This window comes from Manis pentadactyla, chromosome 1 (genome assembly GCF_030020395.1).
Source record: "Manis pentadactyla isolate mManPen7 chromosome 1, mManPen7.hap1, whole genome shotgun sequence".
Taxonomy (NCBI): domain Eukaryota; kingdom Metazoa; phylum Chordata; class Mammalia; order Pholidota; family Manidae; genus Manis; species Manis pentadactyla.
The window spans coordinates 137,455,569-137,478,819 of record NC_080019.1 but is presented as its reverse complement, the minus strand read 5'-3'; positions in this window follow the sequence as shown (position 1 = coordinate 137,478,819).

The following is a 23,251-nucleotide window of genomic DNA, read 5'->3' as shown; positions in this document are numbered from 1 at the left end:
TTCCTAGAATAGGCAAATTCATAAAGACAAAAGATAGATTTGAGGTAACTAGAGGTTGGAGGGATGGGAGAATGGAAAGTTACTGCATAATGGCTACAAAATTTCTGAGGTGATGAAAAAGTCTTGGAAATTGTATTGAGGGTTGCACAGCATTGTGAATGCAATTAAAGCCGCTGAATTGTACACTTAGAAATAATGAAAGTAGAAAATTTTATGTTATATATATTTTACCACAAAAACACTTAACAAAATAAATATTTACATACATGAATATAAGGCCTCTAATTAATAAAAAAAACTTTTTAACAGGTTATACATTAACATGTTTAAAAATAGAAGCAGAAATCATTGAGAATTCTTACTCCTCTCCCTGGTCCAATCTGTCCTCTTCCCTTCCCCACTGTCCACAGGTAAACTCTGTTATTAGTTTCTTATCTTTACAGCATATATTTATGCAAATACCAAGCAAGAATAAAAATGGATTCTTATTCCCTCTTCCCATACATACATATATTAACATACATGCATTGTTCAGTGTCTTCATTTATGCATTTAAAGATACACCCAGAGATATTTCCATATAAGTATATAAAGAGCTGCCCCATTCTTACTACTGTTATATAATATTTCATTGTGTGAATGTACCAGAGTTAATTCAACCCATCTCTTATTGATGGAAATTGAGTTGTTTGAATTTTTGGTACTTAGATTTTTTTCAATATGTAACTTTATATATGTTTCATTCATGTGTGTACTTTTATTGTAGTATCATGTTCCAAGACTGGGATTGCTGAAATCAAAGAGTAGTTGCTTTTGTAAGTTTGATAGCTATTCCTAATTCTCCCACACCAGGATTGTACCTACCAATGTTATAAGGATGCCTCTTGTCCAAATACTCACACCAAATAAGCACTAAATTTTGTTTTGCCCACTCTCATTAGTAAAAAAATGTTACCAGAGTATATTTTAAATTTATATTACCCTTATCATGAGTACAGTTTGGCAACTTTTCACATATTTAGAGGTCAGTCACATTTCTTTTCTATTAATCCAAAAATTTCCAGAATCTAAAGGAATGAATGGCTAATAGCAGTTTTTCAGATTTGTGCAAGTGGAAGGAAGGTAATCAGGGGAAAGGAGTTCATCTGATTTTCCCTACTCTCACCCCCATGATATATACTCTAGGCAGTTGTCTCTTCCTAGGGCAAAACCTGCTTTCAGACATTCTGAGGTAGATGGGTAGAGTGTTGTTTTAGGTTTGTTTGAGGTTTGGGGGAGAAGGCAATCTGCTCTCTGCATACTGGACCACAATTACTATGAAAAGTGGGCTGTGAGTCAACAAGCCTAACAAAACTACTTTGTCTAAGATCCTACCAACCTTTTCATTCAATTTCCAAAGAGCTGCCTGCGAAAATCTCAAAAAGATGATCACCTGAGCTTGCAGATTTCATACTATACAGCTCCAAAATTTCTTGCAAGAAACCACAAAGCCATTCAATCATTCCCTTTGAGATGAGAAAAATAACAACAATGCCATATAAATAGCATCAGTTGGCTGTGGGGGCAAGCTGTCATTTCCAGGAGAGGGATGGAGTTTTATATCCAAGGGTGCAGCATATGATCACACTAAGAAATTCCAAAGATAGCAGAAATTCAAATGGGTCTGTTTTGTTGTTAAGCTGCCTGCAGGTGTTCCATTTAGATCAGATGCCACATTTGCAAGCCAGAAGGAAAGAAGTGGGCTTTTGCTTAATTCACTGTATCTCAGAAAAAAATAAACATTTTTTTTTTCCCATGACAAACTTGAATTTGCCTCAGATGAGCATGACATTTTGCCAGCGTGTGGTCTAACTTTGTCTGAGAATGTCACTCCACTGTTCCAAAGTTGCCAAGATCAGAGGCCAAAAGGAAAAAGAATGGGACTTTTCCAAGACTGCTGGATGATATCTTCCCAATAATCTGTCCTGATGTGTCACTGTAAGTGTCTGGGTGACTGAGGTCACAGAGGAAAACAAAAAGAAAGGCATTCTCAGGCCCAGAAATGGCTCTGGTAAGATAAAACAACCAAGGGCCAGGATGGGTTCAGGACATCTATAACCAACCTGGGCTGGATCAGCATTTCTAAGATTTTAACCAAGAAATATTGATTTATGCTTATTATGCTTTATGGCACTTTAGAGCAATTTATAACACTTACATTAAGGAATGGATGGGCTGGGAGAAAAGCCAATATGGGCATGAAAAAAGATAAAGTGCTGTCAGGAATAGCAGCTTTCAAGGACCAGGTGCAATTTCTTGCTTTTGCATTTTATCTGAACTATTTAACATGAAGAAAGAAAATGACTATTGATTTTGAAGTTACACAAACAAAAAAATGACATAAGTTGAATAAACCTAAAGGGATTCTTAAAATATAGATACACAAACACACACACATACGTACATCCTCAAAGGTTAAAACTAAAGAGCAAAAATGAAATACTTCTCTCTCTACTTATTTTAAAAATACACTTAAGTAGTGCTGTTATATAAAGTACAAGGAACCAATAGTATTGTAAAAAATTTTAGTTATTTCAAATTTGAGTATGTTAATAAAAAACAAACACAAACACCAAAATACTATGGATCTTTGTCAAGATCATCCCTTTTCTTCTCTAATAAATTTTGATGAATCAGGAAAGACTTCAGGGACCATAGACACTTTCTTTGTATGTGTCTCACCAGAGTGGTTCCTGGATTTTACTGTCAAGTAAACAAATGAAAATATGCAAAGTGATGTCAAGAGATAACAGTAATGTGTATTGAAAAATAAAGTTTTATAGATAGACAAGTTGTTCATTCTTTTCATGATTACCTATTAATATCATCAATAGTTATTGTTAGGAAACACTTCCGGAGCTAGAAAGTTGCCAAAAGCATTTATCTAATTATGTTATTATAAGCAAATTTAAATAGTGAGACATTTGCTTCGATACACTGTATATCTCCTTCAAAATACAGCCCTATTTCAAAGAAGAGCCCAGGCTGAGATGAATAAAATGATTTGAGAGTAAGGTGGATGACAATGAATGTTTTAGTCTAGACATAATTTTCAGTAACTTTCATTTGGATTTTTTCCTTTAGGAGAATGCCCATGATTCTGTAAAAGTCTTACAAGCATCATAGAAGAACTGAGTTTTAAGTTGAGTTTGCAAAATCTCAAGTAGAATAATTTGATAATGTAACAAGATGCAGTCCTAAGAAAGTGATGATAACATCAGAGAGAAAGTCTGGGTTTGGTGGGTAAAAACTGAAATAAGAAATCGCTCATAAAATTGGTAATAGTAGAAGGAAGCAGGTATGATTTTAGAAAGCACAGTAATCCCAGCACAGAAACTGAAGACAAGATTAAATATTACTTTAATGTATATGAACAAACAATCAAACATTTGGAAGTGAGAAAGCTGAGTACAGGGATAAAGGAAAGAATATGAAAGAACAGATTTCAACAGAAATATGTTGGTTTGATTTTGGGAAAATCTGGTCTGTAATAGAGAAATAAGTGGGCCCCAGGGAGAATAAATTCTCCAATTATCTAACATCATAACCTTTCTCAGTACAATACCTATGCTGAATTCTACCTATTGGTTTAACTGTTGAATTTAGGCTGGCATCAGGACCCTTCAAAGTAGAGTCCTAAAATAATGCTCCTATGACTTGCCCTAAACCCTCCATTTATCCTCATTTCCAGGCAATCTATCCCATTTATCCTCAAAACACACAAAGGGCCTCCACATGCAGTGGGGTGTAGCCATTGGCAACTTGAATGCTTCATCCAGTTATCAGCTTCCCATTCCCTCCTTCAGTCGCTGAAACCTTAGCCCTTCCTCACATACAGATCCTCTCTGTTAAGGTCCCATTGCTCTTTATTTAGGCAGCCCATGGCTCAAGGGCAGCTCCATTTGCCCCATGGGGAAACTGAGCCTTTTGGGGAAGGCAGCTCCATTGCAGGACTTCCCTGTCTCGCCTTGCTCTGCCATTCAGCAAGCAGCTTTAGTCACTCCTGCCTCCTTTAAATTTCTCAAGTTTGTGTCTGGCCCCATTTCCTATGCCTATGCTTCCCTCCAACTACAGGGACACAAATCAAGCTCTCTAGTCAAAGCTCAGACTTGGCTTGAGAAGGTAGGATAAAAGGAGCTTCAGTGAGCTGACCTGGCCATGCTGGGAGGGAAAGTTGGTGCCCCCAGGAGTCAAAATTTGTAGAGATATAACCCTGCTGAGATCCCAGAATTTCGCAAGAGTTTGAGGTTAAAAAACAATGAAGAAGTTATAATGGAATGCTAAAATAGCAAGAGATCTCAAAGCCAGGTTTTGGCAATGGGAAGTGCTGGAAGATGGAAGGGCTGAGAGTAAAGGGTCAAGTTAGAAAGCCTGAGGGTGATAGGCATGATGAGTCTGATGCTCACGGTTAGGCTCTGTGATCTCTGAACCATGGTGAATGATCAGTTCCCCTTGAGGGACTGGACATGGAGCCTAATGATCAGTTGCTTTTACTACATTATTTCATTCAGCTTTAGCTTGAAGTTGTAAGAGAAAATTTCAAGAATTTGAGTAACCCCATTGGTCTAGATAGTCCAACTTAATAAGCCTGATATTTTCCTGGTTGGCTACTTGTAATGTACCTTCTGGAGAAGGGAAATGCCTTGAAGTATGGACCTGATTCTTTGAAACCTGCACTTCTAGGTCTGCTTTAACATAAATAGATAGCAGTTTGGTGGCCAAAGAAGGTCTTGATTATTCAAAGTTTTGATCCAAGGGTAGGTGACTGACTTTGATGAGGTAGCTGTTTCCTCAAGACATCAGTGCTGAGAAGGAATTTCCTACCTCTTTCAAAGTCAGAAGCTTTCGTGTCTACATGGGATAGACTAGATCAGGCACACAGTTAATCTTAACCCAGACTTTAAATGCCAGAACATTGCAAATGCGATTGGGACTGGGCAAATGCTTTCCTTTCCCAAGGAAGTTGTTTTACCATAACATTGAAATATGGTGAACAGGTTAATGGTAATCAGCCATAGAACCTACAAATTACTTCATATTTCTATATCATCTTCAGGTTCGTTTCCCCACCTACTTAGTCCACTATCATATCATTACATTAGCCAGACAAAACATGGCCCAGAAACTCCATGTGGGTACTTGAACAAACACTTTTTAGTGTTGGTTCTGGGGTGGTGCTCTTGCTTGGACCTGAGGTTCTTGTAAAACTAGATTCATTAAACATACCAGGATCTTGTCTAGACAAATGGTGATGAGCCCTTGATGGAAGGCACCCCGCTGAGGAAGAACACCAATCTAATACCATTCAGAGTTGCTAAGGGATGTCTAGGTGTCTGCCTTTCATTCAATGCCCTTCCAGACCCAGACAAGGTTGTAAGTGCCTCGAATATCCAATAATTCATTTGCCAGAAAAGCAAGAAGAGGCTGTAGCACTTGGATGGTATATCTTGTCTCGGTCTGAAACAATAGAGAAGATAGCAGAAGAAGTAAATTTCTCCTGCAGGAAGGGTAATATTTCTGCCACTGCCCTGAAAACCTGGTGTGTAGAAATCACAACCAGTATCATGTAGCTAGAGCATGAGACCCTGACAGGGTCCAAGGATAGCTCATCTAACTGTAGCAACCTGGTCTTGAGCCACAGAAGGGGAATAGCTATCTTAAAGTGGGACTTGTGTGTACCTGCTGTATGGATGGATGTGCTGACAGCAGGTGAAAAGTTAGTTTGAGGTGACTAAAGAGAAGGTTCCTGTGGACAGGTGAAGGATCACCCTCCAGACTCAGACAGAAGAGGTCTAGGAGGTGACTATAGCTGCTGAGTAGGCTGAAAGTGAGAATTTAGGTCCTGCATGAGCCCCTGAGAATGGAACAGAACTGTTGAGGGAAACCTGATTCCAGTGGTGACACTGCTAGAGGTCACAGTGACCAGAGAGGACAGTATTATTTTACCATCAGGAATTATCTCAGTTCTTTCTTTTTCCCATGTAGAACCTTCCCATGCTATCAGCAAGAGGAAATATTTCATTGTTTTTAACAATAAAAACTGTGTTTAAATTATTCTAGTTACTTATCTGTCTTATTAGAACACTTAGTTTATAAACAGGATCGTTTTTTCTCCTCCCCCAAAAGAACTAGTTGCTTAGTTTCATCTTTGTATCCAGAGACTCATTTTAAGAGAGATCTCAATTGTATCAAAGAATGTCAATTTCTGACTTCTTTGCCAAAGAAAATCTTGCCAAATGGAGATCAGTTGAAAAACCAAAGATAAATGTATGCATCTTAAAGTTTTAATTGTATTATTTCCCTCTTTTTACTTTGATTACTTTGACAGATGGGGACCTTCACAATAAACTCATTGTTCAGCTCAAAACTCCAAGAAGCTGTAACCTGAACCTCTTGTCCTGAGCCCATTTAAGGTATCTCCATCCAATGGTGTATGTGGACCCCAGCGGTGAGGTGGGTAAAGAGTTATTAAGCCACTTGAAATTGCTTTTAGTGCACTGGAAAGTGGTTGGGCCATTTCAGACCATAACAGTGTGGCAGAGAGCCTGACTGCCTACGTCAAGCAGTGTTTATAAATTAGAAATTACCAGCCATTTGGTTCCTTGCTGATCAGTCAGAGTCTTGGAAGACTGTGCCTACGTGCCTGGAGCAGAATTGTTACTGGACCACGCAAAGCAGCGTTCTTGGTTAATCAGTCATGATTTGTCTGTTTAGTGGTATTGTTGGAATAGATTTGAAAGTGTACATCTCTGCAATTGCAGTGTTATGTGGCTAATTATTCCAACTAAAAGCAACTATGAAAATACAGTTCTTTGAAAGTTCTGCTCCCAAGCACAGAAATTTACCATAAAATTCAGAAAAGTAGTCCCATATGATTATCTCTGGATATATTTCACTCATCTAGTCAAAAAGCCTTATTAAGTCTCTTCTATGTTTCAGACATGAGTATGTTAGACTAGCACCTCCCCAATTTTGTTATTGAGTCATTACTAAGTACTTGAAACTATTTTAAATCCTTTATGTATATTATCGGATTTAATCTTCACAACAAACCTAGGAGGAGGGATGATTAATAATCCCATTTTACAGTTGGAAAAACTCAGAGTTACACAAGTTTTCCAGAGGCCCTGCAACTAACAAACGTGGAGCTGTGACATGAATGCTACAACCTCTGGAGACCATTCTTGCCTTTTGTTTTCCAAATGTCTTTATTGCATGTCATTCATGCTGGAACTGAGGGCTCCTGAGCATGACCACCCCTGGATTTGCTTAGAGTTTCTCAGAAGTTCCTAGACCAGATTCAGATAATCCCTATGAGGCCCACCTTTTCCTCCCCAGGAAGATTGGAGGAATCCCCAGCCTGGAGTCATTATTGCTCACTAGCTGCTTCCCATCCTCAGACCAGCCCAGTATACCCCAAGTGTGGTCCATGCCTACAGTCTAGGATGAGCACAGGTGGATGTCCCTGAAGTCGGACCATCCTTCTCAGTTTCTCCCTTATTCATTGTCTTCTTGAAAATCAGTACTGCCATGACTTTTCTATCCACTTCACAGCCAGTAACCAGTGACAGCCACTGCTTTGGGGTAATTAGACACTGAGAATAAAGTGGGGGGAAGATAAAATATCTCTATGTTTGCTAAAGGGCAAATGGCTAGAAATAAATAAAGCAGACTTTAAATTAAATGTGGCCGGCTGAACACATGTGCTTATCTCCCAAAAGCCCCCAAATGACAAGAACAAAGAGAAGAGGAACAGACAAAAATGCAGATGAGTCATGACTGTCTATGGCAACATAGACAAGCTTTCTGGGAATTTACACATCTCGTGGAAAGAAGCCAAGATTGACCGCAGAACCCTGAAAAGATTCAGGGACTGGAGGCCCCAGGCAGCTCAGAAGGAAGAGGTGGGAAGGTGGCTGAACCAGATGGATTAATTGAAAAACTGTAGGGAATAGTTGCATCCCAAGATGCCTTTTCTCATTCACACTGTTGGTCCCCTGCCCTTCTCTGACTCCAGAAGAAACTGAGAAGATAATCATCAAGAGTCCTATCAAAGTGGAGCTCTGGACTGGTGGACATCAGAGACACACCCATCATAGAGGGGAGGCCAGCATTGAAATGAAGACATTAGGTGATCGTCTACTTTCTACATAGTGAGATGCCTGAGCCACCCTTTCCCCTTCCTTCCCCTGGAAGTTCCAGATTGCAGGTGCCAGATTTATATTCCATGTGGCAGGAGAATAAAGAACCAGCTTTAGCAGGATTTACTAGTCTGAGAGAAAACACTTGCAATCCATGAGCCTGATGTCCCAAAGCTTATCCTCAACTTTTTAGAACCTCACTCTGAAATAGAGAGATATCTGGCAATTTGAGAAAAGCTGTTATTATTAAATATGGAGTCTAAAATGGAAAAAAAAAAAAAAAACCTTAGAGGAAATAAGAAAAATTAAAAACAAACTTTAAAATTTTAATATGATCACATAGTAAAGAAAATAAATTGCATTTTTTTAAACAAAACAAAAGATAATTTAGGACATCTTTTGAATAGGTGAATAAATGGAAAAATAAATGAAAAAATAGGACAGAAAATACAAAAAAATTAAAGGATCAAGTCAGGATACCCAGTAGACAGAGAGGAGCTCCAGAAATTGAGAAAATAGAAAATTGGAGGTAGGAAATAGTAATATTTCCTTACTGTTATAAAAGAAAATTTCATAAAACTCCAGACTGAATTCTAAAATAGTTCCTGCATATCATGAGAATTTGATAAATTTTTAGAGCACAAATTCTAAAGAATCCATTTACATACAATGTAATGAATGAAAAATTCCCTCATCAGTAAAACCTGAAACAGAGTATTTTAAAAGCATGCATAGAATGGTCAGTGTCAAAATGGTTTTGGACTTCCCAGTAGCCACCCTGGAAGCTAGAATTCAATGAAGCAAAACCTTCACAATTTTAAGGGATTTACAACATAAGATTTTATACCAAGCCAAATTACCAATAAAGTATGAGGATAAAGATATTTTCAGAAATGACACAAATTTTAAATTATTATCCATCTCTCCCCACCCCCTACCACACATAACCCAGACACTCATTTTCTTGGGAGGATCCTGGTGTATGTATGTGCTACAAATCAAGCTCACAAATTAAGGAAGACAAATGATTCAGGAACTGGGATCCAATGTGGGAGAGAATCTAAGGGAATTCCCAAGATGAAGAGGAAGGGAAGTCCCAGGAAAATTATAGGGCTAAGGCTAACAGAGCATTCAATCCAGATCAGAAAAGGAAAAAAGAGGGTTCCAGGTACACCAAGAAAGCCATAAAACCAGTATGCCTGACTGCACTTGTAGGGATTTAGGGATAAATCGGACAGATCATGGATACATTAGTGATAGATACCAGCAAATAAATGAGGTGACTATCAAATCCAGAAAAAAAGGAACACTATACAAGGAAGAAAATGTAACCATATTTTCTATAAGACTCAATGCAAACACCAAGTATTAATTTACAAAGTATCATGGAACTATATGGAAAGATGGAGGAAAGGGAAATATGTATGTTGGCATTGATGTAAGTCTACTGAGTCCTAGTCTTTCTTAGAAGGAAATAAATAGACAATTTATAAATTTGAAAAAAAAAGTGTTTAGAAATAGCATTGTAAAAAAATTATTTAGAAGCATGGAGGTAAATGGCAGAAGAGACAGATAAAGCAGTAGAAAAAAGCAGAGTCATTGTTCTGAGGCATAGACCTAGGAGGTAGGTAGAAGCAGGAAGTATGGAATTATTCTTAGTAGTTAAAAGAATTATACTACTTGACTTTTTTAAGTGCATATATTTAGATAGAAGTAAAAGATTAGAAAGAAAAAGAGAAATAAATAACAAAGGGGGAAAAAGGGGAGGGAAGGAAGGAGAGAAGAGATGGGAAGCAACATGGCCTAAAGTACCCTGTGAACTGATACTGAGTGACTGAGGCTTTCAGAGGATGCAGGGAGGAGCACATCAAGGCAGTCCAGGCAACATCTCACAAAGGAGGTGAAACTGAAAGGACAGGTATGATTTAGACAAATGGTGAGGATTGTGGGGGGCAGGTTTATGAAGCCAGGATGCACACTGTGAGAAGTCACTGAAGCAAGATCACACAGTGTTCACGGCTCTGTTAGCCCACAGAATAACGTCTTCATGTGAAATGAAATGACATCTCCCAAGATTCAGTCATTGCTTAAGCTGAGCTGTGGTATACAGGAGTTCTATCTTCATGATCTTGAACACATCCAAGTTTAAAACCAATAGTAAATGGTACTCTCTTGAGGTATATGCAGCCCCATCCAATGGGCAAAAGGCTTGTGAGCAGATGGTAAATAACCATCTCTCAATTTGAAGGGTGCCTTTTCTTCACTATGGACACAACTTGTGCCAGGGCACAGAGGCTGGTGGGCAGAATGTGAGTGGAATTTCAGTCCCTTCATGCCTCCTTGGCTAGTGATTCAAAGGCCTCCCTGCCTGACTCTAAGCCACACTCAGGATCCTGATCCTGGGGCAGTCACAAACCACAGCGAGTGAGTAGGCTGAAAGGGGGGATGTGTCTGCCTTATCCCGGCTTGCTACCGGCTCCCAGGCACAATGCAGTATTGAGCTGTGAGAGGAAATGAGTGCTGATTACGCATAAGTCTAGAATTTTGATTATGACCCTGTACTCAACATTTTAGTTGATTAGGTGAGATTTTATTTCCAACTAAAAATCACTGCATAAGTTTTTGTTATTTTTAAATTATTTGTATTATATGAATGCTCAAGATGTCATCCAAGTGGTTGGAAGAAACAAGTTTCCAGGCAGATCAAAAGGGACCCTGGACAAGAAATCAAAGCTGTTTTCTGTGTCCAGCTGGTGCATTACAATTATTATGAAATGATCTGATTATGTTAATGGAGGTATATCTATTACATTCAGATAAAAGAACAATAGAAGAATGGGTTATCCATCTATTACTGTAACTGCTAGATATTATGCCTCAGTACTTAAATAATGCCCAGCAAAATAGTACCATGATTTTACTTGCTTAAAGAGCAATTCAGAAGAGGCTATAAAAATTTAACATGATGAATAGAGAAAGTCACATAACTCTGCCAGGGTATCATATCACTTTGACAGACTTAACTTCATTTTGAGTTTATTTAATCTAGTTTCACTTAAATTGAAAATAGAGTTCGATTTATACATCAGGATGTTTTGAATACATGCATACCTAAATTTCTTAAAATATCTTTCAAAAGATCTAAGAAGCACAGTTAATTCGGAAATTTCTACCGTCTTCTGACAAAAGCTTCTGAGCCCTTGTTTGGTTTTAACTTTCTGTTTTGTTTTGTTTTGTTTTGTTTATTGAGGTACCTACAATAAAATAAATTACAGTGTACAGCTTGATGAATTTTACAATCTGTATACATTCAAATAACCATCACTCAGATTAAAAACATTCTCACTTTTTCCATCTTCAGCTATGTCTTCCATACCCCAATCCCTCCTATGGTAACCACCAATCTGCTCCCTGTTTATGAGTATATTTCAGTTTTGTTTGTTTGTTCACTTGTTTTGTTTTTTGATTCCATACATAACTGAAATCATATGGTTTTTGTCTTTTTCTCCCTGACTTATCTCACTTAGCAAAATACTTTCTAGGTCCATCCATGCTGCTGCAAATGGCAGGATTCTATTCTTTTTGGTGGCTGAAAAATAATTCCATTGCATATACGTACCATATCTTTGTCCATTCATCTATTGATAGACATTTATGTTGTTTCCATATTTTGGCTGTTGTAAATAATACTGTGATAAAGTTGTTTTAATATATTTAGAGAGTTGTATAACCATCACCACAAAGTTTAAAATATTTTCATCATTCCCAAATCCTTTGTCAATTAGCAATCACTCTCCACATGCCACGCCCGCCCTGCTAGCTCTAGGCACTCGTCTACATTCTCAAACAATAAAAGTTGCATATTCTGGACTTCCATGTAAATGAAATGGAAGCACACAGTGATCTCTGGTGGTTACCTTCATCCACTAGGATAATATCTTCAAAGTTTATGCCTTGTTGTAGCATATATTAGCACTTTCATTTCTTTTAATTGCTGCATAATAGTTTTGTATGGACATGCCATCATTTCATCAGGATAGACATTTGGGCTATTTCTATATTCTGGCTATTAAGAATAATGGTCCTATCAACAATTATGTACATGTTTTTGTGTGGATGTATGTTTTCATTATTCTTGGATATATATCTAAAAGTGGTATCATGGTAAAGTTAAACATGATATCTCTATATTTAACTCTTTGAGGAACTTCTGAACTATTTTCCAAAGTGGCTACACCATTTTACATTTCTACTAACAATGTATGAGGGTTCCAATATATCTAAATCCTTGAAAACACTCAATATTTTTCTGCCTTTTCATTTTCTTCTTTTTGGTTATAGTCATCCTGGTGGGTATGAAGTAGAGTCTCATTGTGGTTTCCATTTGCATTTCCCTGATGGATGATGATGTTGAGCTTTTTTCATGTGCTTATTGGCCATTTGCATAGCTTCTTCAGAGAAATGTCTATCCAAATCCTGTCTGCATAGGATTTCAAATACCTGTTTTAAGTTGGATTATTTTGTGTTTTTCTTATTGAATTATATGAGTTCTTTAGGTGTTTTAAGTCGCTTATCAGACATATGATTTGTAAATTTCTTATTTTACTGTGTAGGGTTGTCTTTTCACTTTATTGATGGTATCATTTACAGTATAAAAGTTTTAAATGTTCATATAAAATTTATACACCTTTTCTTGTTTATTCTTGTATAGGTTTTTATCAATTATCATTTAACTTTGGTCTCATTAAAGTTGTCCCCAATAGAAAGGTAATTTGTAAAATAAAAAAAAAAAGGTAAAGAAGAAGAAGAAGAAGAAAAAGAATTAATTAACTTCAAAAAAGAAAATGATAGAAAGAAAGGTAGTTTGAGATGACTAACAAAAATTGCCCTAGAATATGTCAGGAGGCCTCTATTCTGGTCTCCTCTGCACTTCCATTTGTTAGTGACATTGGTTGGACAATTTCCCTACAGAGAATATGTTTTTTTGACTCCAACCAAGAGAAAATAATAATAAATGGACATGCTACATAAAGTTCAACAAATATTTATTGACCCACCCATTATGTGTGAACTCTCTAATAATACTGGGCTCAGAAAGATAGGAGGATGCTGGGGAGGTTCAATGCTAAATAAAACATAGTTTCTGACCTAAATGAGCATATATTACAGGGTACACTACCACTAGTGTGATAAAAGTATAAAGAAAATATTACACAAGTTTGATCATTTAAGACATGTTTTCTCCCCACCTCCAGCTTGGCAAACGTTGCCCATCCTTCACATTTCAGGTGAGACATCAGTTCTCCAGGAACCTTATCCTCAAGGGGGGCTCTCTCTTGTGTTCTCATAGCATGCATATGTCACCTGCCATTTTGTCCTTACAGTATCCTATTACTGTGGTATGATCATCAATTTTAAAGATGAAGAAACTAGTAGTAACTGTAGTTATGAATTGAGCAACTCCTATGTGCCAGGTGGTATACCATGAGCTCTAAATGCATTCTATCATCACCACCATTATGATGTAGTAACATTACTGCCCATATCTTAACAGATGGGAAAGCTGAGCCTCTGAAATGCTAAACATTTTTCTGAAATTTTATACAAGCAAAGAATTTTGAACCCAAGTCTGACTCTAAAGCCACAGATTTTGGTGTTTTTTAATATATTGCTAACAGGTTTATAATTTTTTAAAAGGAGATGATAAAGCTTTACATTTATACATAAATTATATCATTTTCTCCACAAAGGATCTCCATCTGATTGTTCAAATGAATAAATTATATTTCATGCATAATCAATGTAACTACTGAAGCTTTGCAAGATAGTTATTGGGAAATCATGAGAGTGAAATCAAAAGAGGGTCATCTTTTGGTTTATGTGTATTAATGAGTGCCCCAAATTAAATGGCTGCACCATGCAATCCTTACCAACTTTTCTCAGAGGATTCTTGTCTGAGAATTAAGTATACAGAGATTGCACATTGACACAACACAGTTTTAAGAAGATGGTGACTTCTATTATAGATAAGAAGCAAACATTAGGAAATAGGAACATGACTCTGAATTAGGAATTAAAAGGTAAAAGAAGATTTTATATCAACTATATTTATGTTTTAAAATATAATCCATAAAAACATAAACCATTTTGAAGAACATGAATCTGGAAACGAAATCTGGCATAAAAACAGACACATGGATCAATGGAACAGAATAGAGGGCCCAGAAATAAAGCCATGAATATATGGTCTATTAATTTACAACAGCCAAGAATATACAATGTGGAAAGTCTCTTCAATAAATGATGTTGGGAAAACAAGACAGCCACATGCAAAAGAATGAAAGTGGAGCATTATCTTGCATCCTGCATAAAAATCAACTCAAAATGGATTACAGACTTGAATGTAAGACCTGAAACCATAAAACTCCCAGAAGAAAATATAAGCAGTAAGCTTCTCAACATCAGTATTCGCAATGATTGATTGGATCTGACACCAAAAGCAAGAACAACAAAAGCAAAAACAAATAAGTGGAATTGTATCAAACTAAAAAGCTTCTCACAGCAGAGGAGGCCACCAACAAAGTAAAAAGGCAACTTATTCAATGGCAGAAAATATTTGCAAATCATGTATCTGATAAGGTGTTAACATCTGAATTACATACAGAAATTATGCAATCAGTAGCAAAAAACCCAACCATCCAATTAAAAAATAGGTTGAAGATCTGAATCAACATTTTTCCAAAGAAGACATGCAGATGGCCAGCAGTACATGAAAAGATGTTCAACATCACTAATCATCAGGGAAAAGCAAATCAAAACCATGGTGAGATATCACCTCATACCTATTACAATGGTTGTTATCAAAAAGATGAGAAATTACAAATGTTGGTGAGGATGTGGAAAAAAGATGATCCATGTGAACTGTTTGTGGGAATGTAAATTGGTGGAGCCATAAGGGATTACAGTACGGAGGTCCTGAAAAAATTAAAGATACAATTATGATATGATCTAGCAACTCCACTTCTGGGTATTTATTCACAGAAAACAAAAACAGTAACTTGAAAAGATATCTGCATCCTCATGTTCATTGCAGCATTTTCTACAATAGCCAAGATATTGTACGTGTCCACTGATAGATGAATGGATTCAAGAAAATGTAGTAGATATATATACATATATACAATAGAATATTATTCACCATATAAAGAATGAAATCTTGCCACTCACAACAGCATAGATGGACCTAGAGGGTATTATGCTAAGGGAAATAAATCTAACAAAGAAAGACAAATATCATATAATCCTACTTATATGTGGAATCAGGGAGGGAGGGAGGAATCAAGGAAGGAAGGAAGATAGGAAGGAAAGGTGAAAAAGATAAGTGCATAGATACAGAGAACAGATTGGTGGTGCAGGGGATGGAAGGAGTGGGTGAAATGGGTGAAGGGGGAAAAAAAGATACAAACTACTAGTTATAAAATAAATAAGTCCTGGACTGTAATGTACAGCATGGTGACTATATTGCATATTTGAAAGTTGCTAAGAGAATAAATCTTAAAAGTTATCACAAGAAAAAATAATTGTAACAATGTATGGTAACAAGTGTTAACTAGAAGTTTTGTGGTCACCATTTTGCAATATAGACAAATATCAAATTATTATATTATACACCTGAAGATACTATAATGTTATATATCAACATAGTTCAATTAAAAAAGAATATTAATCTCATTGTATCGATGTCATAGTAAGAAAGAATGCTATATTTATGAGTCTACCCACACGAAATGAGACTGATTATGAAGATTACATTACTTCAGTCGGTGAGTATTTTTCTGGCATGTAATAATGATAAAAAAAGCTCCAACCATTTAATTATTAATTTCTCACAAGAAGCATCAGTCAGATTCAGAAAAGTGACTTATGGAGCATAAACTTGTCCTAGATCATCAACAGGAAGTAAAAAAATGTCAATACTCTTTGTATATCTGTTGTGTCCTGGTGTGTAACACACATGAACTAATATAAAATTCACAATAATTCTTCAAGGCAAATGTTGGTATACCTCTTTTACAGGTTTAGTAGCTGAGACTCTAAAAAGTCATTTACATAGGTCCAGGTTCAGGACTAGTAAGGTGGTAGAGCAAGATTCAAATTTAAATGATACCCCTTACGCAAGTGTGACTACTGGACTATCTCCAGTCTCAAAAATCTCAGCCTGCAGCCCTTCATTTAAGACACTGGATCAAGCACCTCTAGATGACAAAATAATTTTAAGATACTGAATGTTTACTTGGAGATTTTAGCCCCCTTCAGTAAGAAATGATTATCAAGAACTGGAGAAAACTCAAAAGCTCCAGTTTTGGATGATATCAGTATAATCACCAAGAACGGGTCCTCCTTGAACAGTAATAATTGCCACAGCAGAAAAAAATCTCTTCTGATTGCCAGTGTTTCTTTGAGATAATATTCCACCCTGCATTCATTAAGAAGTCATATGACACCTCTTGTGCCCTCTGATCATAAGCTCTGACCTTTCCATGGACCATCAAGGCACTGGCTGACACTGAGCATTTTTACTGTACCATATTCTATGGCTTTTAAAGAAAAAGATAGTTGTGCCTTTTGTTTGTAAAATCCTAAGAAGTCAACTTATCATGTTATTAACTTTGTCCTAAAAGAATTTACATGTGTTTTATGTGACAGATGTGTCTATGATGACAAGAAGCCAAACATAGCCTGCAAAGTTGCTTGTAATAATCTATAGAAAAACAAATCTGGGAGTAATGTAGAAGCCAAGTTTGTGGCCAAAAATGTGCTATGTCACTCAGTGTGATGATATCCTTACCCAGGAGAGTTCTAAACAGAAACTTGGGATGACAGGAGACCAGCCAGAGACTATTCTGAGCTTGAGTTTTCCTACAGGCCTCACTGATGCATCCCAGCAATTACATCATCTCTTGAGAACTCTGCATTCAGATGTATTCCTCAGAAAACACCAATATGTCCTTGTTTACAGGCTTTATCTGTTTCTTGCTGTGGTCCTTTTAACATGTGTTTCCCCTCACTTCAGCATCAAATGAGGTTTGAAAAGAAGATTATCCTGTGCCTCATCTTTCTCTATGGCACTTCTCTTGGCCTCAATTTCCCATTCCCCACCCCCATTAATGGCAGGTAGAGAGAAGTTGATCTGTGATGATAAAGGCCAACCAAAGCCTTGACCATCCTGGAAGAGAGCGCTGAAGAGGGCGTCATCTATCTCTCTCCCCATGAGTCTTTATGCTCGCACACGCACACACCTATGACCATAGCTGGATGCAGGGAGCCTGGGGAGGGCTGGACCTTGGGTGAAGGAACCATGCTCTGTGGCTGACCCTGGAGGCTGCTGCCTGGGGGTTCTAGGCTCACCACTCACCCCATAGCTGGGAAATATGCCCTTCCCAGAAAGAGGATCAGGGTAGAACACCTGGGTGACCTCCTCACCTCCCACACCCCCCCAAAAAATGTACTCTTTATTGCTATACACAAATTGATACCTCCCAAAATTTCACCTTCCAGACATTAATTTTAATGCAAGTGTTCCTGAGAAGTAATTCTTTAAGTTGGTACCCTCTACTAACTTCTTGGTGAAACAACTTCCTGCCCCAGACAAGGTTTAAAAAGGATCAAGAAAGCATTAGGCATGAGAACCGAAGAGCATGGTGTCATGTAGGGCAGAGGCGAATAAACCCAAGCTATAACTTTAGATCTGGCCATTTTCTTGTTTTACAGATGGGAGACAAAAGTCTGAGAACTGAGGTGGCCTAGGCAGGGCCCCCCAACTGGTGAGGCTGGAACGGAGCCTCCTCGTTTGTGCTCCTCATACCTCCTCCCACCCAAGCATATTGAGAACTGTAGGGAGTCTGCCAGCAGAGACAGCATATTTCTCTTTAATGTGCAAAATGGTACCTGCACCCTGAATCATATTCTTGGGCTTCACTTGTAAACAGAACAGAGCTGTGGTGCCAGGGGAGGGAACTCATGCTATACGTGCAAAGACTGAGGAATAATGGTTTGCTAGTGGGGGAGAAACGCAAAACAAGCACTCTCCAACCTCTCTAAATCTTATTTCTTCATCGCTCAGGTGGGGATAATGAATCCTGCTTGCTTATTTCCCAGTGCGGCTGTGAAATTTTAAGAAGAGCTAGTGAGGGTACAGTGAATTCATATTTAACAACAGGAGGCACTTCTTTTAGAAATTCCTTTAGATCTAGTAATAATTAAAATATTAAAGAAACAGGATTGCCTGGTTTCCAGCCAATCTAAGTCAAGTCCAGCTGTAAATTCTGATCTAGCTGTACCATGGTCAGTGTCGACTGGGTGAAAACCAGACCATTAGGGTTAAGAACACTTCCCAACCCCCCCCCACATATACCCCCATTAATATGATACTTGCTAAAATGTGTTTGTGTTTGTGTTATTGAAGTTCACTGGGCTTGGAAATTACTTTGGACTATTGTGCAGCAAAGCTTTGTGTTTACCTATTGGATTTACTTTATTAGAGGCAAATCCCACTTACTAGGCTCTTAAATTATGTTCCTTTCAAGGCCCATTTTCAATTGAGCATCTGATATATTTCAGGTACTTACAGGTTTAAAATTATTTTTAGTAAATAAACATTTTGAACAAAAAGGATGCTCTAATAAAGGCAACAATTACCACAGAAATGGCAGCTGAGCAGCAGGCTCTCGTAGAGCAGGCAGCAAAGAGGACAGGCGATGCCATAACAATGGCCCAGGAGGCTCAAGAGAGGCCCTGACTGCGGGCAAGAGGTGCTGATCCTTCAGTAATTACAGACGGAGCTCAGTGACCTGAGGAAGAATCAGTGGTGAGCAGGCTTACCTGAGTCCTGCCTCAACCCCAGGGCTCATGCCTGCTGGAGGCCCTGGGCTGCTTTAGGTTCTAGTAAGAGTTTCATACTAATGCAAATATTTACATAATACAGGGTATTTGTCTTGGCTCCAAAGAAATGCAAGTATCTTTCCAAATTCACACACATAACATTAAAACCGGTTTGAATGTTGGTTATTGGCCACCTGAAATCACTTGATGTGTTTGTGGTGATTCAGAATTTTCTTTTTCTTTTTTTGGTTATAGTGATTCCTATCCTCACCATCTCTTTCATTCTTCTACATTTACTGAATAGGAAGTAGAATGGAGAGGAGGAATGATTTGAAGTTTATGGATAAAATGAAGGTTTCTGTGGCCAGGATTCTCACCTGTCCCTGGCTGGCTAGCTCACTACCCAAGTGTGGGCAATATGCTGCTATTGACTCTATATAAAGAGCACAGTGGCATGGCTGCAAGGCTACAGGAGAGCAGAGCAGTGTCTGGAGTGGTGGCAGCACTGAGGACAGAGAGTCCTAGAGGCAGAGACCGGCTTGCTGCATGCAGACTAGCTCTGAGTGAACAGGATTTTAGTGATTGACCTGCCACCGTGGAAATAAAGTTGGGTATAACTCTTTCACCCCAAGAATGTGCTACTGTCATTTCTTTGGTCACACTGAATCCACAGTGAACTTGCCTGGGGCTGAAACTCATTGGCAAGACAATTGGCAACCAAGGAAAAGAACAGGCTTTCTCATGGAAGGAGTGTTTCAGCGGGCTGCACCTGTGGACCGGGAGACATTCGAGTGTCCCCCTGTGGACACGTATTACTGTGAAGGGGTGGAGGACTGGGGTCCACCCCAACAGAAAGAAAATCTGTTGCTGACTGAAATGGCATCACTACAAAGTGCTGTGGAAATAGTAAAGGATGTCATGGTAGCCCAAGAAGGAGCGGCACAAGAGCACAGGCTGCCAGGTGTTGTGGGGTCGGTGATGGAAGAGGCAAGAGAAGCAGCAGCACGCAGGCTATTAGGTGCCGTGGGGCAAGGGAAGGATGTAGTGGACCGTCAGCCCCAGAAATGGAGGAGTGGAGGTTTGATGAACAGGTGGGGGTGGAGGCCCTGATGGTGCCAGAGGCATTGGCCCCTCCTCAGTTGAGACGCCACCTGGTAGAGAGCTGGTGGAAAGCCCAAAGTATGCAGCAACCATGGGTTCTTCCAGGAGAGGTGCAGCCCCCTCCTCAGGTTGTGGAGCACCCCATGCTCCGCTTCTATCCTCAGGCTCAAGCACAGAAGGAAATACGGTCTGCTTCTCGAAAGAAGAATTTAAAGGGCGCCATGAAGGTCGTGAGGACCCAGGTGTGGGTTGGATTGAAAAGGCAGGAGCAGACAGAAAGAAATTGGATGACTGGAGCTGTGGCAGTGATTGGGACTGGAGTGGCGGTTCCGGCTGCTGAGGACGTTGAATCCTTAGTGAACTTGCCTGGGCTGAAACCCATTGGCAGAGATAAGCAACAAGATTGGCCTGTGTGTCTGCAAGACTTTCTCCTGGAGAGGCTGGAGAAGGTGGGTATTGTGAGGCCCACCCATGGTCCTTTTGGTTTACTCCTTTGAGTAGAACTGGTTTGAATACAGCCAGGATGACCACTTGGTGGCAATGGATCTCCTCAGGCTTGAGGATTATTATAATTTGTTGTAATTTATATTATTTGTATATTGTCATAGCCTCTGTTATTGTTATTGAATTGGTTACAGTGCTCCAGCTTTCTCGCACAGGGACCATTTCAGAGGATTGAGGGCACATAGATTGAGAGGAGAGAATCCTGGAGGGGTGGAGTGTGGATAAAATGAGAGTTCCTGTGGCCAGGATTCTCACCTGGCCCTAGTTGGCTAGCTCACTACAAAAGTGTGGGCAATATGTTGCTATCAACTCTATATAAAGAGCTCTGCCCAGTGCTCTGGGCGACATGGTGGCACTGCTGCAAGGCTGCAGGAGAGCAGAGCAGAGGCTGGAGTAATGGTAGTGCTGAGGACAGAGGCCCAGAGGACGGCTGTGTGGGCCAAGAGGCCCAGAGGCGGAGACACTCTTGCTGCATGCAGACTTGCTCTGAGTGAATGAAATTTTAGTGATTGACCTACCACCATGGATATTAAGTTGGGTATAACCCTTTCACCCCCAAGAATGTTCTACTGTCATTTCTTTGGTCACGTTGAATCCATAGTGAACTTGCCTGGGCTGAAACCCATTGGCAAGACAAAGCTCAAGTCTGGCTTTATGCATCCCTTCATCACAGCACTCTCATGCCAAGAGCTGACCTGCAAGGAAGTGTCATCATGCTGTCCTTCCTATAGAAACATGAGGCCAAGACTTCCTGCAAGTAGGGCCTATTCAGTGACTTGCTTTTGCAGGGGTTCTGGATTCTTCTACCCTTTCCTGACCTCTCCATGAGAGCAACGAAAGAGTTAAGAGGCCAGAGTGTGGCTACAGAAAAAAAGGGCACACTCTGGCTTCATTAGCACTGTGCTCAAACCCAGTGAGTCTGTTTAGAGAAACAATTCCCTTTCAACTCCCAGGTAAGGTTGATCTGTGAAAATTACCTGTGGACATTGTGCCAAATTAGACAAACAATCAGAAGAGAGAGCTAGTTCTTTACCACTGAAAGCTGAAAGGACTCAAATTGAGGGAGAGGGAGGGGGTCAAGTTTTTAAAAAGTGATTTCCAAACTTTTGAAATACATAAAATTTGAGTGAATGTGGTGTTGAATGTGCAGAAATAATCAATTTAACATTTAGCAAAATCTCCCTACTCTAAAATTTTATGATTTGACCACACATTCTATGCAATATCTTTCTTTGGAAAGATGTATTTTCTTTCCTTTAGGTAGAAAAGATGTTTTCATCCTTTTAGACTCATGCATTCATTTATCAATCATTCATCCATCAGACACTTATCAAGCAGAATATTACTGGTGCATGAAAATAAGTAAATTGTAGCCTTTTCCTTTCCTCAAGGAAATTACAATGCAGGCAAGAATGGGTCATAATTCATCAATATGACTTATTGAAAGTTTATCAAATGGAAGTGTATTTTCTAGTTTTATCATCATATCGAGCTATGAAAAATCAGGCTCAGTCTCCATCCCCAGCACAGACTAAACACACTTCTTTTCAGAGTGATGACACATTTCTATGATGCATGTGTTTTTATGAATGTAGCTTATCACAACCTAAGGTTCTTTGACACCTATAAATGTTTAAAAATAGGGATCAGTCTTACAATGAAAAGTATACCTTTCTTTTTTAGGGCAGAGTATATACCATAATCAGTAGAGCATAGAATGGCTTGTCATTTTAAAAATATGTAAGTCGTGTTCACAGGGATTTAAAACAAAATGTCTTGGTCATTCTAAAGTGATATATGTGCTCAAGTACATGCTGAGTAATTCCAGGAGGGTTTTTTTTTTCTTTTTTCTTTTGGTAGCTGTATAATTTAAATGGTTCTTAATTTTAAAATGTATTTTGACCAAGATATTTAATGTTGAAAAGTGGCTATTCAGCATCCAAGAGACCATAAGTACTTTTCATAATAATTTTTATTATAAAGCAGCATGCATTTTAAAAATTATTTGCACAAAAGGCCCTAATGGATCTGATAGTTTATCAGATCAATAATCAATGTTCTTAAAAGTCACTTAATTCAAATTTATGTAATCTGCATTATGAAAAGATCTTGTATACATATTTACATCATAACTCCTAGCAATTCCATCATAACTATTTCTGTTTCTGGTGTCATCTTATGCACCATTATGATGGAAATATTTTTTGAGACGAACCCTGCTAGAATATAAAGAGATAGTATTGCATAAATGAGAACATGGAAGTCATCTAAAGATGTGACAGTGCACTAAAAAAAAAATATCCAGGTGAGCTCCTTTCTTGTAATTTTCCTAATTATGATCTCTGATGGATCAATCATTGTGTGAAGAGAACAAAAAAATTCAAAGAAAACTGTGAAATAGTTCATAATAAAATATTTTTAGTATCTTGGTTGTCTATCAAACAACTTGTATGGTCTTGTTAGTGATTATACAGAAGAGAGGAAATAAAAGCCACATGGCAACCCCAAATTTTCCTAGAATCTGTGGACTTTACAGTGTTTACAGAGTCAGCTATCACCCATCACAGTTTTATAAAACCCATGTC